Raw genomic sequence first — 11,518 nt, 5'->3', positions numbered from 1 at the left:
TTGCCTGGGGGGTTGATGTATTCATATTTTAAGTACTTTGGGGTTGAATAGCCTCCCTTTCTCTAAACTAGACGGGTCAGTGAGATACTGCTGAATGCCTTCCCAGTGCTCCTGTCTCTGGAATGTTCTAGTTAGTGAGGCTCACATGAGTTAACGCAGGGCCTGGCGTTAGCAGACTGTTGCTGGTGGTTGTTATGAACAGTCCTGGTAGTATTTTTATTGCCCTGGCTTGAGCTCAGTCAAAAAAGGCGTGTGACCAGTCTCCAGCGACAGTTCATGGTAGCCTACAGTCAATAACAGCCTGTTGGAGAGGAAGAACTCAAATATACTTATTCGATAATTTTCATGATATCCACCATGTGCCAGGCACTGCGTTGCCCGGTGACAAGTCCCATGACCTAATAAAGTCAGAGGAGCTGTGTTAAAAAAAATAAATAACTGAAAGTGTCACAAAGATATATCCAGAAAATAATGTGGCGCGCGCCTAGGAACTCGGTCAGTGGAGTGAATGGTATTTCCTTGTCTACCATGGTTGAAGCAAAGATCCTTTCCCCAACAGAACTCCTGCCCTTGCAGCCGACAACATTTTTTGTTCTCTTTGCTCTTCTTTCTCGTCCTGGCTTCCCATGGACAACCTCAGTGTCTCACTTGCATAGGGCCATTTGATCATTTCTCAGACATGGTGAACAGTTATGCTAAGTTCTTCTGACCTTGTGTATCACAGTTCTCGAGTCTCCTGTTGGTTCTCTAAGTCGATTCAGTCTAATGGATTTGTTTGGTGTTTAACCTGTGTTGGGTATTGAGGTAAAAAGGTGACTATTAAGCTGTTGTTGTCCTTTGAGGACCATTATAATTCCGCATGGAGGAGACAAACTCCAAAGTAGGGCATCTCACTATGCTACGGCGAGCCTGAGTCCACTGGGTACCATGGCACCCATTGATGTTACAGCTTTGCCTCCACCCCCTGTTTCTCATCACGGCTCGTACCACCCATTATGTGAAAACACCGTGTTCCTGACTCACAGTCTGTAGGAGTTGTACTCTGAGTTTTATATTCTGTTTTTTTTCCAGTACTGGTAATGGGGTTGTCCTGAATCATTTATTTATACTCTCTTGGCCAGTTTATTTTGACATATGACATATATTTACTGATGGAGAAAACACATGTAGTTGTGAGTGTGGTGCAATGTTTTTCCTTTGGAAATAGAAACAAGGGAGACGTCATGTAGGTTTTACTAGCTAAATAGTTATCTTGATGTCCTTCGGCGGACCCAGAGTACTTCTGCATTATCCCTTCTGTGTGTGTACGTGTGCACACATACATGTTGTGAAGGATGGAAAGAGTATGATAACATCTATTCAATGTACTTATTTGAATAGTATTTGGGGTAAAGGAAAAATGTGGCACATCACTAATTTGGCCCCTTTGACATGTTTATTGCCAGATTCACTTCTCTGGACTAAGCATCTATATTTTCATTAATCTTTAGTGTTTGCTATAAAATAATTTCTTATTCCCTGCATTTTTAAATCAATCTGGATCTAGGTTCAGTCAACATTTCCTACAGTGCAGGAATTGCTTTCACTTTATTGATTTTTGCATGGCTTGCCTAATTCTGGAATAACTTTTATTTCCTTACGTTTATTGTGCCTGTATTTCTGGCTGGGCAAGCAGCCCCACTGCCAGGCTCGGGTCTCCTCCCAGTGCTTCTGATCCCTCCTTTACTTTTTCTCCATCAGTCTCTGCCCTCTTATTCTTTCCCATTTGGTTCACGCTGTTTATTCCGTCTGGAATCCTCTCTCCCTCTTCCCTTTTCTCTGCCTAGAGAACTTCTCCTCTCTCAAGGCCCATGTGACATGTTGTCCACTCGAGATGCCCTCTCCACCATTCCCACAAGTGTGGGGGCTCCTGCTCTGGGTTTCCACTGCATCCTATACCAACCATGGATGTGTGCAACCCCCATAACTCAGTACTTTAATGACTCATTTTTGTTCGTTTGTGATCTTTTTTTTAATCAACAAAAGTTGAACTCCATTTGGAGGAGGAACACAGCGCCTGCCATATAGAGGACTCAACTATGAACCAAATGAATAAACTTTACAGTAATATATAAAGAAATATCAAGGAGAGTATTATGTGGCTCTTTATTCATAACCACACTCAACTGTGTCAATCATTGATTAGTCCTTCTTCGGGCTCACTCACTCTTCTTTAATATTGATCTCCATCTTTCTTTCATGCATTTGCTTTTAGTATTGCAAAGCATTAGTACTTGATGTGTTTACAGTCGCCTGGTGGTTTGATGTATTAATATTTTAAGTACTTTTGGGTTGAATAGCCTCCCTTTCTCTAAACTAGACGCATCAGTGAGATAATGCTGAATGCCTTCCCAGTGCTCCTGTCTCTGAAATGCTCTAGTTGTTCTTCCCTTATTGGAACTCTTTTAAAGGCAGAAGGGACTTTTTTTGTTATTCTATTAATTAAGGAATGATTTTGAATCATGTTTTCCTACCTTCATGGTTCCACATTTTTTTTGTGACCAAAAATGAATAAAGATAAGGACACTTAATTTTTCTCAATCATCCTAAGCTTCATGATCCCCTTTTTCCAGTCAGAGCAAGAAAGGTCGCCTAAGTTGTGTGTCTCACTGTATCAACTCCTCCCTCATGATGGCAAAAACTTCTGGATATTGAAGGGGCTTCATGTACTCTGTCATTATTTTTAAAGCTAGATCTTGTCAGACACCTGCTTTTTGTTTCCAAAGAAGCACTGCCATTTTCTACTGAATGTAATAAGGGTAGAAAATGCCCCTCCAAACAAAAACATAAAACAAACTTTTTTTTTAAACATATTCTGAGAGAGAATGTAGTGTTAAAAAAGATTTCCTTTTGTGATAAATCAAACTCTAATTCATGAATTTTTAAAATTATCCCTTTCTGCTGTGGACATGAATTTCTAAAGTGTGTGTGTGTGTGCGTGCGTGTGTGTGTGTGTGTGTGTAGACATTAATTATTGACAGAGTTGGAGAAGAACAAGTCACGGCAAAATATTCCTTTTAATAATAATTTATATATCCACGTCTCCTTCCTCTTTCTAATCTTGTTTCCTTATTATTTCAATGGTTTCTACCTTTACTACTAATGCATGAATGTGTCTTTGCCAAATCATCTTTTTACTTGAAATGAGAAAGCTGTGAAATACAAACACACTTTCAAGTTAATAATAATAAGCTAATATTTATTGAACACTTATCATGTAACAGGCACTCTAGTAGGGATTTCTCATTTTGGTCATGAATTATCATCAAAATGGAAACACTAAATGAAAATACTTAAAAACAAAATAGAAGCAATACATTTATAAGCCATAGACATACCCTGATAATTTCCTTTGTGCTTATATAAGCACAGCCCTCATTCTGTACTTGATCTTCATTTACCACAGACAAATTAATCTCCCTCTTTACTTGCCTTCATTTTAGTCAGAGAGCATTAAGGAAATATTTAGTATTTCTGGGATACCATGCCAATCAGACATTCTTAGTGTATCAGTGCCCCATACACCTTCAGGGAAGTTGTGAATATTTACGAGAAATTAGACCTAGAAAAAAACAAGACTTATTTACTCACCCTACTTGTTAACTATTTTAACTCAGAAAATGGGCAGTACTTTTTTTTTATTTAGAGTTTTAAAATTTTCCAGTATAGTTAACATACAGTTATATACTAGTTTCAGGTGTATAATATAGTGACTCAGCAATTATATACATTTCTCAGTGCTCATCATGATAAATGTACTCTTAATCACCATCACCTATGTCACCCATCCTCCCCCTGCCTCCCCTCTGGTAACCACCAGTCTGTCCACTATAGTTAAGAGTCTATTTTTTTTTTTTTTATTTGTCTCCCTTTTGTTCTTCATGTGCTTTGCTTCTTAAGTTCCACACGTTTTGCTTCTTAAGTTCCACACCAAAGTGAAATTATATGGTATTTGCCTTTCTCTGACTTATTTCACTTAGCATTATATCTTCTAGATCCATCCATGTTGCTGCAAATGGTAAGATTTCATTCTTTTTTATGGCTGAGTAATATTCTATTATGTACAAATACCACTTCTTCTTTATCCATTCATCTATGGATGGGAAACTGGGGTTGCTGCCATAGGTTGAGTATTGGGAATAATGCTGCAGTCAACATAGGGGTACTTATATCTTTTCAAATTAGCGTTTTTGTATTCTTTGAATAAATACCAGGTGGACTTACTGGATCACAGAGTAATTCTTTTTTTGATTTTTTTGGAGGAAACTCCACACTGTTTTCCGTAGTAGCTACACCAGTTTGTTTTCCCACCAGCAGCTCATGAAGATTCCTTTTTCATCCACATCCTCACCAACACTTGTTGTTTCTTATATTTTTGATGTTAGCCATTCTGGCAGTTTTGAGGTGATACCTCATGGTAATATTGACTCTGATAATGAGTGACGTTGAGCATCTTTTCATGCATCAAAATAGGCAGTATTAAATTAGTACTTTGGTGTTTCGATCAGCCTAATGTAGCAAGTTCATTATTTTTAAGTTTTTGGTAGTAAACAATAGCAAAAGAAGAAACAGAGAGAGGCAAAAATGTCTTTTCTCAAGGGATTTGAGAAACTGAAGTGATCTTACACTTCTGAGGCAAACTGATTTTACAGAGCTGGAAGTGTAACCCAGGGAGACTTGATAACCTGCTAAAGTTGCAGAACCAGCTAGCCATGGGGGAGGCTTAAACTCATGTCTTCTCTCTCCTTTCTTCAAGGAAGAGTTGCATAGAATATCTTTTTCTAGAATTTCTCCTTTTCCTTTTGATTTCCTTATGCCAATTATTTTATTTATCTTTATTTCTGTAGCAACATGATATATTTTATTATTTTTTCTTCTACTTCAAATTTGTCTTGTTGGTTTCTCTATACCCTATTGCCTTTTGCCTTCTTTTCTGGATTTATAAACAGTTTTATTTTCCCTTCAGGTTTTCTTGGCTTGTAACATTTTACTGATTTTGAATACCTTCTACTTTTTATGTTTTCAGTCAGAGACTCTGGGAAGGGGTTAGAAATTTTGAGATGTTGAACATCAATTGTCCAACTCAAATTCAGCCAAAACAACAACCAAAAGCCAATAATGAAGAAAAATGTTGTTTAGCAAAATATGTTCATAAAAGGTTTGTATTTGCTCTTTTTTTTTTTTTTTTTTTTTTTGAGTGGTACAGCTGTTGCAGCTGAATCCTGTATGTTGAAATTTGGATGGTTTTCATTTTGGAAGATAGTGATAAATCTGGGAGTTGAATAGTTATTCCAATAAAAATGTTTTTTAAAAATATTACTTACATAGGAGAGAAAATAAATATAATATTATGGGTTATTTATTGCTTTTAATTCACAATTTAGCAGTTAATCACAGCACAATCTTGTATTTATTCTCTGGCTATTTTATGTTGGTTCTGTGTTTTGCGAGTGCCATAAGACCTTACTGTGCCCTGTTTATATGCTAATTTTAAGTTTTAAATGTACTGGTATTGTGTATATGCATTTAACAACGACATGCATCTGCTCAAATAAACTCCATTTTCTGTCTTGTCTAAATCACTTGTCAGGATCAAGTTCAAATAAGAGGGCAGAGACTGACCCATATGCCCCCTTGGCTGAAGAAGTAGAAAGTGTTTCTATACACAAGACCTGAGAAGTGGTAAGATTTCCTTTATCTTTCTCGTTTCCCCTTGGTGGTCTCTTCTCACCTTCACCAGCGACCAGCACACGTGAGGCCCGCAATGCAGCACAGGAAGGTAGAGATAGAAAAAGAAAGGAAAAAGGGAGGTTTGGGGGAGATCTGTTATGAGCACAGATACCTCACATTTTAATACCCATCCTCATCGCCATTGAATGTAACGGTTTGTTCAAGCTGCCTTGGGAACATTTCAAAAATACAAAAACATTTAAAAGGCATTTAAAAGCCCTTCAGCTGTGTATGCATGTGTATTTAGTTATTTTGTTTGGCCCACAGAGGATTAAAGAAACCAAGGGAATGTTCGCTCATCCTATCCAACTTTGCCATTTTGCAGCAAAGTGTCATTTCTGATCACTGGTTTAGTTAAACATGTGCACGGAGGACATAATTGTTGTTCAGGTTAATCTGAACAACATTTCCCCAAATTTCTGGCAGGATTCATGACCAGAACACAACATCCATGAAAAATTAGACTTGGCCCACAACATGTTCAGTACACAAAGGAATCCGGACAGTGAGTTTAGTAAAAATGAGGAAATGGCTCTAAAAGAAGTGTCACATATTCACCTCATCTTTGTATTCCTTTCAATGGCAGTTTTTATGGGAATTTCTTGTTTTCTATATACCTGCCTTTAATAATGTCTTCTTCGCTCTTAATTGTTCATTCCAATCTATACTACAACTGAGTTAAAGAACTCAGTATTGAAGAGCATCTACAGGACCCAGATGAAGTAATGGATTTTTAAAAGATAAAAAAAGAACAGTACATTGCCTACTACTCCAGTCCACATTGGTTTCTCCCTTCCTTGTTCTCTGTAATATTTTAATCTGTCCCACAATATCAGTCCTGATTATCTGCTCTATTATATTTATGCCAGTTCAAAAACAGAATAGTAATAAAATCAAATAAGGTAAGTGTTCATGGTTATGCTTTGTAAACTATCAAGTATTGTGTAGTGTATTTAAACTTATTTCATATATGACCTCTGGTTCTCAAATTATGTCATAATTATTTTTAAGATTCTCTCTTATCTAGCACCATGCTGAACAAAAGGAGGGTCTATATTATTGACTCACTTAATAATCACTGTTGTATAGTTAAAATTTTGGGAAGTTATTCTCAACCATCGAAAAGCATACTGACTCAAGGCCAATATTCTTCAAAGTGGACTCCATTAAAGCCAGGTATAGTTCTGAGAGAAATGTTTAATTTGAAAGGTAAGAGTTCAGGTTAAGTTTCCTTTATTCCTAAATACACGTTTCTTTTTCCCTTCGAATATATCAGTTAGATTTTTCCATTTGAAAATGGTAGTTATTTCTACATTGGTACATAGGTTCTAGAGGACCAAAAGACTTTGATAAAAAGAAAGCAATTAAAAATGACCAATAATAATCCTTGAACAGTAATCTCCTTAAAGACAGAGACTCTTGGATATTATTTTTGAATTGTTTTTAGCACATAGCAAATGATGTTATAGACACTTAATTAAGGTATGTTGGATAAATGAATAGAGTTCTGATAGTAGGAGGGGGGGTACATCTGTGACCAGCGGACCTTGGCTGTAACTATTGCTACCAGAGGAGAATTAACAGCATGAAAGGTATCTTATCATCAAATGAAAAATGGCATGAAAATGCCTTTTAATTTATGAGTCGGATGCCTGGGCTAATCACTGAGCATAAATTTGTGTATAATAAAAGGACACTTCCTATGAAAATGATTTGTTAACATTCATTTCATGATGGAGGTTTTATCGCACAATACCTAGGTTTGCTCTGATAAGGATATCCAGTTGGAATTGCTACCTTATTTATATGTTATCTTAATAATGGAAATGTGTCTAAGTTAATTGGGAAAGATAAAGCACATACAAAGTAAAGAATGAAGAAACATCAGTGATGGCAGGAAAAATCTGTAACCCGAGATAAAGGATTTCTTGATATTAAACCCAATAAAAGGAAATACACTATTGCGCAGCACTCCATCAGCTATCTTTCTATCTTCTCTGCTAAATCCAGCTCCTCCTCCTCCTCCCAAGGTTTCTACTCCTCCCCCAGCATTCTCTATTTATCCCATTTCTCACTGAAGCCGCCACTACAGTTTGTGTGAAGGCCATGTTTGCAGCTATATGCAGGAGATTTCTGTTTTCACATCCATTTTCATTTCAAATTTAAAAACAGAAGATCTGAGTCACTTTAAAGTTATTTAAAGTCACTTTAAAATAACTCTTTTACCCAACTCCCTTATTTTCATCATCATTTCATCACCTACAGAGGAACTTCTTTTATTTTCTATAGCAAATTCTCTCTGAAATATGTGTTTTTTCAAACATGTATGGGAAATTTGTAGGCAAAAGACACATTTACAAGGGTTCTCCTCCCTCACAGCAGTAAAGCTAACCAAAAGAACTAAAAAACTAAAGAAAGAAAGAAAGAAAGAAAGAAAGAAAGAAAGAAAGAAAGAAGAAAGAAAGAAAGAAAGAAAGAAAGAAAGAAAGAAAGAAGCAACAAAAATGATCTATACTGACCTTATAAAGTCTTAACCTCATGCTACAAACCCAACAATTATTATCATGACACAAGTTGAATCTAATGTATAGCTTCTCAACACAGTGCCGCAAGTGCCATTTCTGCAAGTGTTGCAGAAATTAAGGTGTTGCAGAAACAAGCAAACAAATATGAAAGCCTCCAATAATATCCACCAGCTAGGGAGGCATGGACTATACACATGAACAAACTGTGGAAAAGAACAGAAAATATTTTGTCTCGAGCCAATTCTTCCATGGCAGCTAAGTCAGAATTGAGAAGAAAAGCTCTAAGCTCTAATCTAAGCAGCTCCTCAGTCGGGTGGGCTAAGATCTAGAAGCGGGTCTGTTGTGAAACAAACATCAGACAACAAATGACCAGATACTCAAGGACCTAAAATCAGAAGCATAAAGTGCCAGTCCGGTGGCCTTTTTTATTCACGGGAGCAAGGGAACAAACCACTTCCCAGCAACACTGTATGTGCTATTGTGGTACCAGATGGACTCTCAACCAGCCTGAGTTCCAGTGATTTTGAGAAAAATAGCAGGAGAAATCTCTCCTGCCTAAGTCTCCACCTTGCTTTCTTTGGTTCTCAGGAAAATGAATGATAATATGCCAACAGCACTCAGACCTCCATGTTGTTCATGAAGAGGAAAATCTGAAGGGAGTCAAGGAGATGTTTCTCACTCTATTTTAGGGAAAAGAGCAGAACATAGAGATCTGTCCCCAGTCAACAGTAAGGGACTTGTACGGGAGAAAGTATCATGTTGGTTCTGTTCATTATTCTTGGTCAATACCTCTGGCAGTACCTGGGATAGAAAGGGCTCAATAAGGATTTGATAAAAAAAAATTATTATTGCAGAAGGTTAAGAGTCTGGATGTTGAAATCAGATATGATTAAGGGGCAGAGATCGGCAACTTTTTACCTTTGTGTCTCTAAACAAGTTATATGATGCTTTTTGTCCTTATAGATAAAATTCAGGTAATAATAACACCTATCTCACTGTGGGAATTAAAAGACATAATATACTTAAGGTGTTCAGCACATGACTCTGCTGCGTATTCTCCCTTTGGTCCCCCCCCCCCCCAGTGTGGCTCTCTAGTAACCCTATTTTCTCCTCTTACCTCTTCAGGTCTAAGGTGTGGTAAGATTTTTCCACTGTTGTTGGTCTCTGTAAGGTCTACTTACATGAAAATGTCTTCAATCTTCTGAATTGGATTTTGTTTCCTGATAGTATTTTGAGTGATACAGAGTCTAGAAAAGAGCAATAATGAGAAAGGATGAACTTCTGGTGGTAGTGGTGGACAGAGTACTCTAAGTAATGGTCATGGCAGTAGTGACCAGAGTAGTACAGCAATAAGAATAATGGTAAGTTCTACTGTTGAGGGCAGAGAGACAAAGTATGACAGAAAATCTGTCACAGAAAATAAATATATAGTGCCTAAAATCAATATGATATTCCCCATGGCCAGAGACATGTTTTGATAATAAGAGTTTTGCACTATCAAGAAAATTAAACTCACTGGGTGGCCCAGTGAGTTAAGCACCAGACTCTTGATTTCTGTTCATGTCATGATATCAGGGTCATGGGATTGAGCCTTGCGTCGGGCTCTGCACTAGGCATGGAACCTGCTTAAGATTCTCTCTCCTTCTCTCTCTGGCCCCTTCCCACTTCTCTTTAAAAAAAAAAGAAAACATGAAATTTTTAAATACAAAAAATCCAAAATTTTCATATAAAATGGTTGATACACTAAAAATAACAGTACTGACAAAGAATGCAGAAAATCAATGTTGTTACAAAATATGAGAATACATTTTAAATCAGAACACCTAATTAGTAAGCTAAAAATAAAATCAATAACAAAACTGAGAACTTAACTTTAAAAATTCTAAGGAAAAATTTTTTAAATGAGAATTGGAAAATAGATACTAGAATTGGAACACCTAGGTAGCTCAGTTGGTTAAGAATCCAACTCTTGATACCTGTTTGGGTCATGATCTCAGGGTCCTGAGATTGAGCCCCATGTCAGGCTCTCTGCTTAGTGAGGAGTCTGCTTCAATCCCCCTCCTTTTGTCCCTCTCCCTTACATTCTTTCTCTCAAATAAACAAATAAAGCTTTAAAAATATGTATAAAAAAGATACTAGAATCCAATATATGGATAGTTGCTTTCCTGAAAAACAGAACAGAAAAAAGTATTCAAAGAAATAAAAAGAATAAAGAATAAAAATAAGGGATGCCTGAGTGATTTATCTGTTGAACGTCTGCCTTTGGCCCAGGGGGTGATCCTGGAGTTCCTGGATCGAGTCCCACATCAGATTCCCTGCATGGAGCCTGCTTCTCTCTCTATGTCTCTCTCTCTCTCTGTGTCTCATGAAGAAATAAATATATTTTTTTAAAAGAATGGGTTAAAATGGTAAATTAAAAAAATAAATAAGTACTTTAATGAAATGACATGGTCCTTTAATTCAGAAAGTCTCATTGCCCATGAAATAGAGAGAGAAAGAAAGAGATGAATCAGAGGCACAGACAAAAGCAAGGTAGAAAAAGAGAGAGAGGTTATCCTAGTGAATTATTTATCTTCAGTTATTTAAAAAGATTATTCATAATTCAGGTAAACAAATACGTTTACATCGGACTTCTCATTAGCACTTTTAAATAAAAGAAAGCAGTAGAACAATGTTGTTAACAAGTATTGAGTATAAATTTGAGCCAAGAATTAAATACTTAATCAAGTTTTTCACATGTCAAAGTTTAGGAAAATAGACTCAAACAATAATTCAAAAAGTCCATATGTTTCTAGTCTAAAAATGGTGTTTTTCATTTTTTTGAATAAAAAATTTGAAGGTGTATTCTAGCCACAGACACACACACACACACACACACACACACACACACAAAATGCATTAAAATAAAGAATTCACAAATGGTCAAGCTAAGGAACTAAGCAAATGAATACTGGTGAGTATAAGGTAATAAAATTGCTTTATTTTTTTTTTATCTTTCATGGTAAAAACCAATAAATATATCATTACTCTCAAGTTTATAAATGGAGATATGTATTTAAATTTTAAGTAAAGGCAACCACTAATGGAAAATGCTAGAGTCTGTATCCTGCAGATGAGTAGGATAATGTGTGTGGATTTGGGGTAAGAGTTGAAGATGTTAATGACACACAGGGGTATGGAAAAACAAACCACAGATTATATAGCAAACCACAGAAAACAAAAAT

The 11,518-nt window shown here is 36.5% G+C and overlaps 1 long non-coding RNA gene across 5 annotated transcripts in view; it reads right to left on the bottom strand.

The window, feature by feature from the left end:
- Positions 1-3,217: 3,217 nt before the first annotated feature.
- The window catches only part of LOC112911331 (uncharacterized), a 61,054-nt gene continuing 52,753 nt past the window's right edge, over positions 3,218-11,518 (bottom strand). For 4 of the 5 annotated variants that reach the window (XR_011995312.1, XR_011995311.1, XR_011995313.1 and 1 more), the window contains one exon: positions 3,218-9,541. This is a non-coding gene — a long non-coding RNA (uncharacterized lncRNA). The remainder of the gene's footprint in view (positions 9,542-11,518) is intronic. The other variant, XR_003233360.2, reaches the window with a different exon arrangement.

Source organism: Vulpes vulpes, chromosome 11, assembly GCF_048418805.1.
Source record: "Vulpes vulpes isolate BD-2025 chromosome 11, VulVul3, whole genome shotgun sequence".
Taxonomy (NCBI): domain Eukaryota; kingdom Metazoa; phylum Chordata; class Mammalia; order Carnivora; family Canidae; genus Vulpes; species Vulpes vulpes.
Note: the sequence above shows the minus strand (reverse complement) of the source record. Positions and strands in the feature narration are given on the sequence as shown.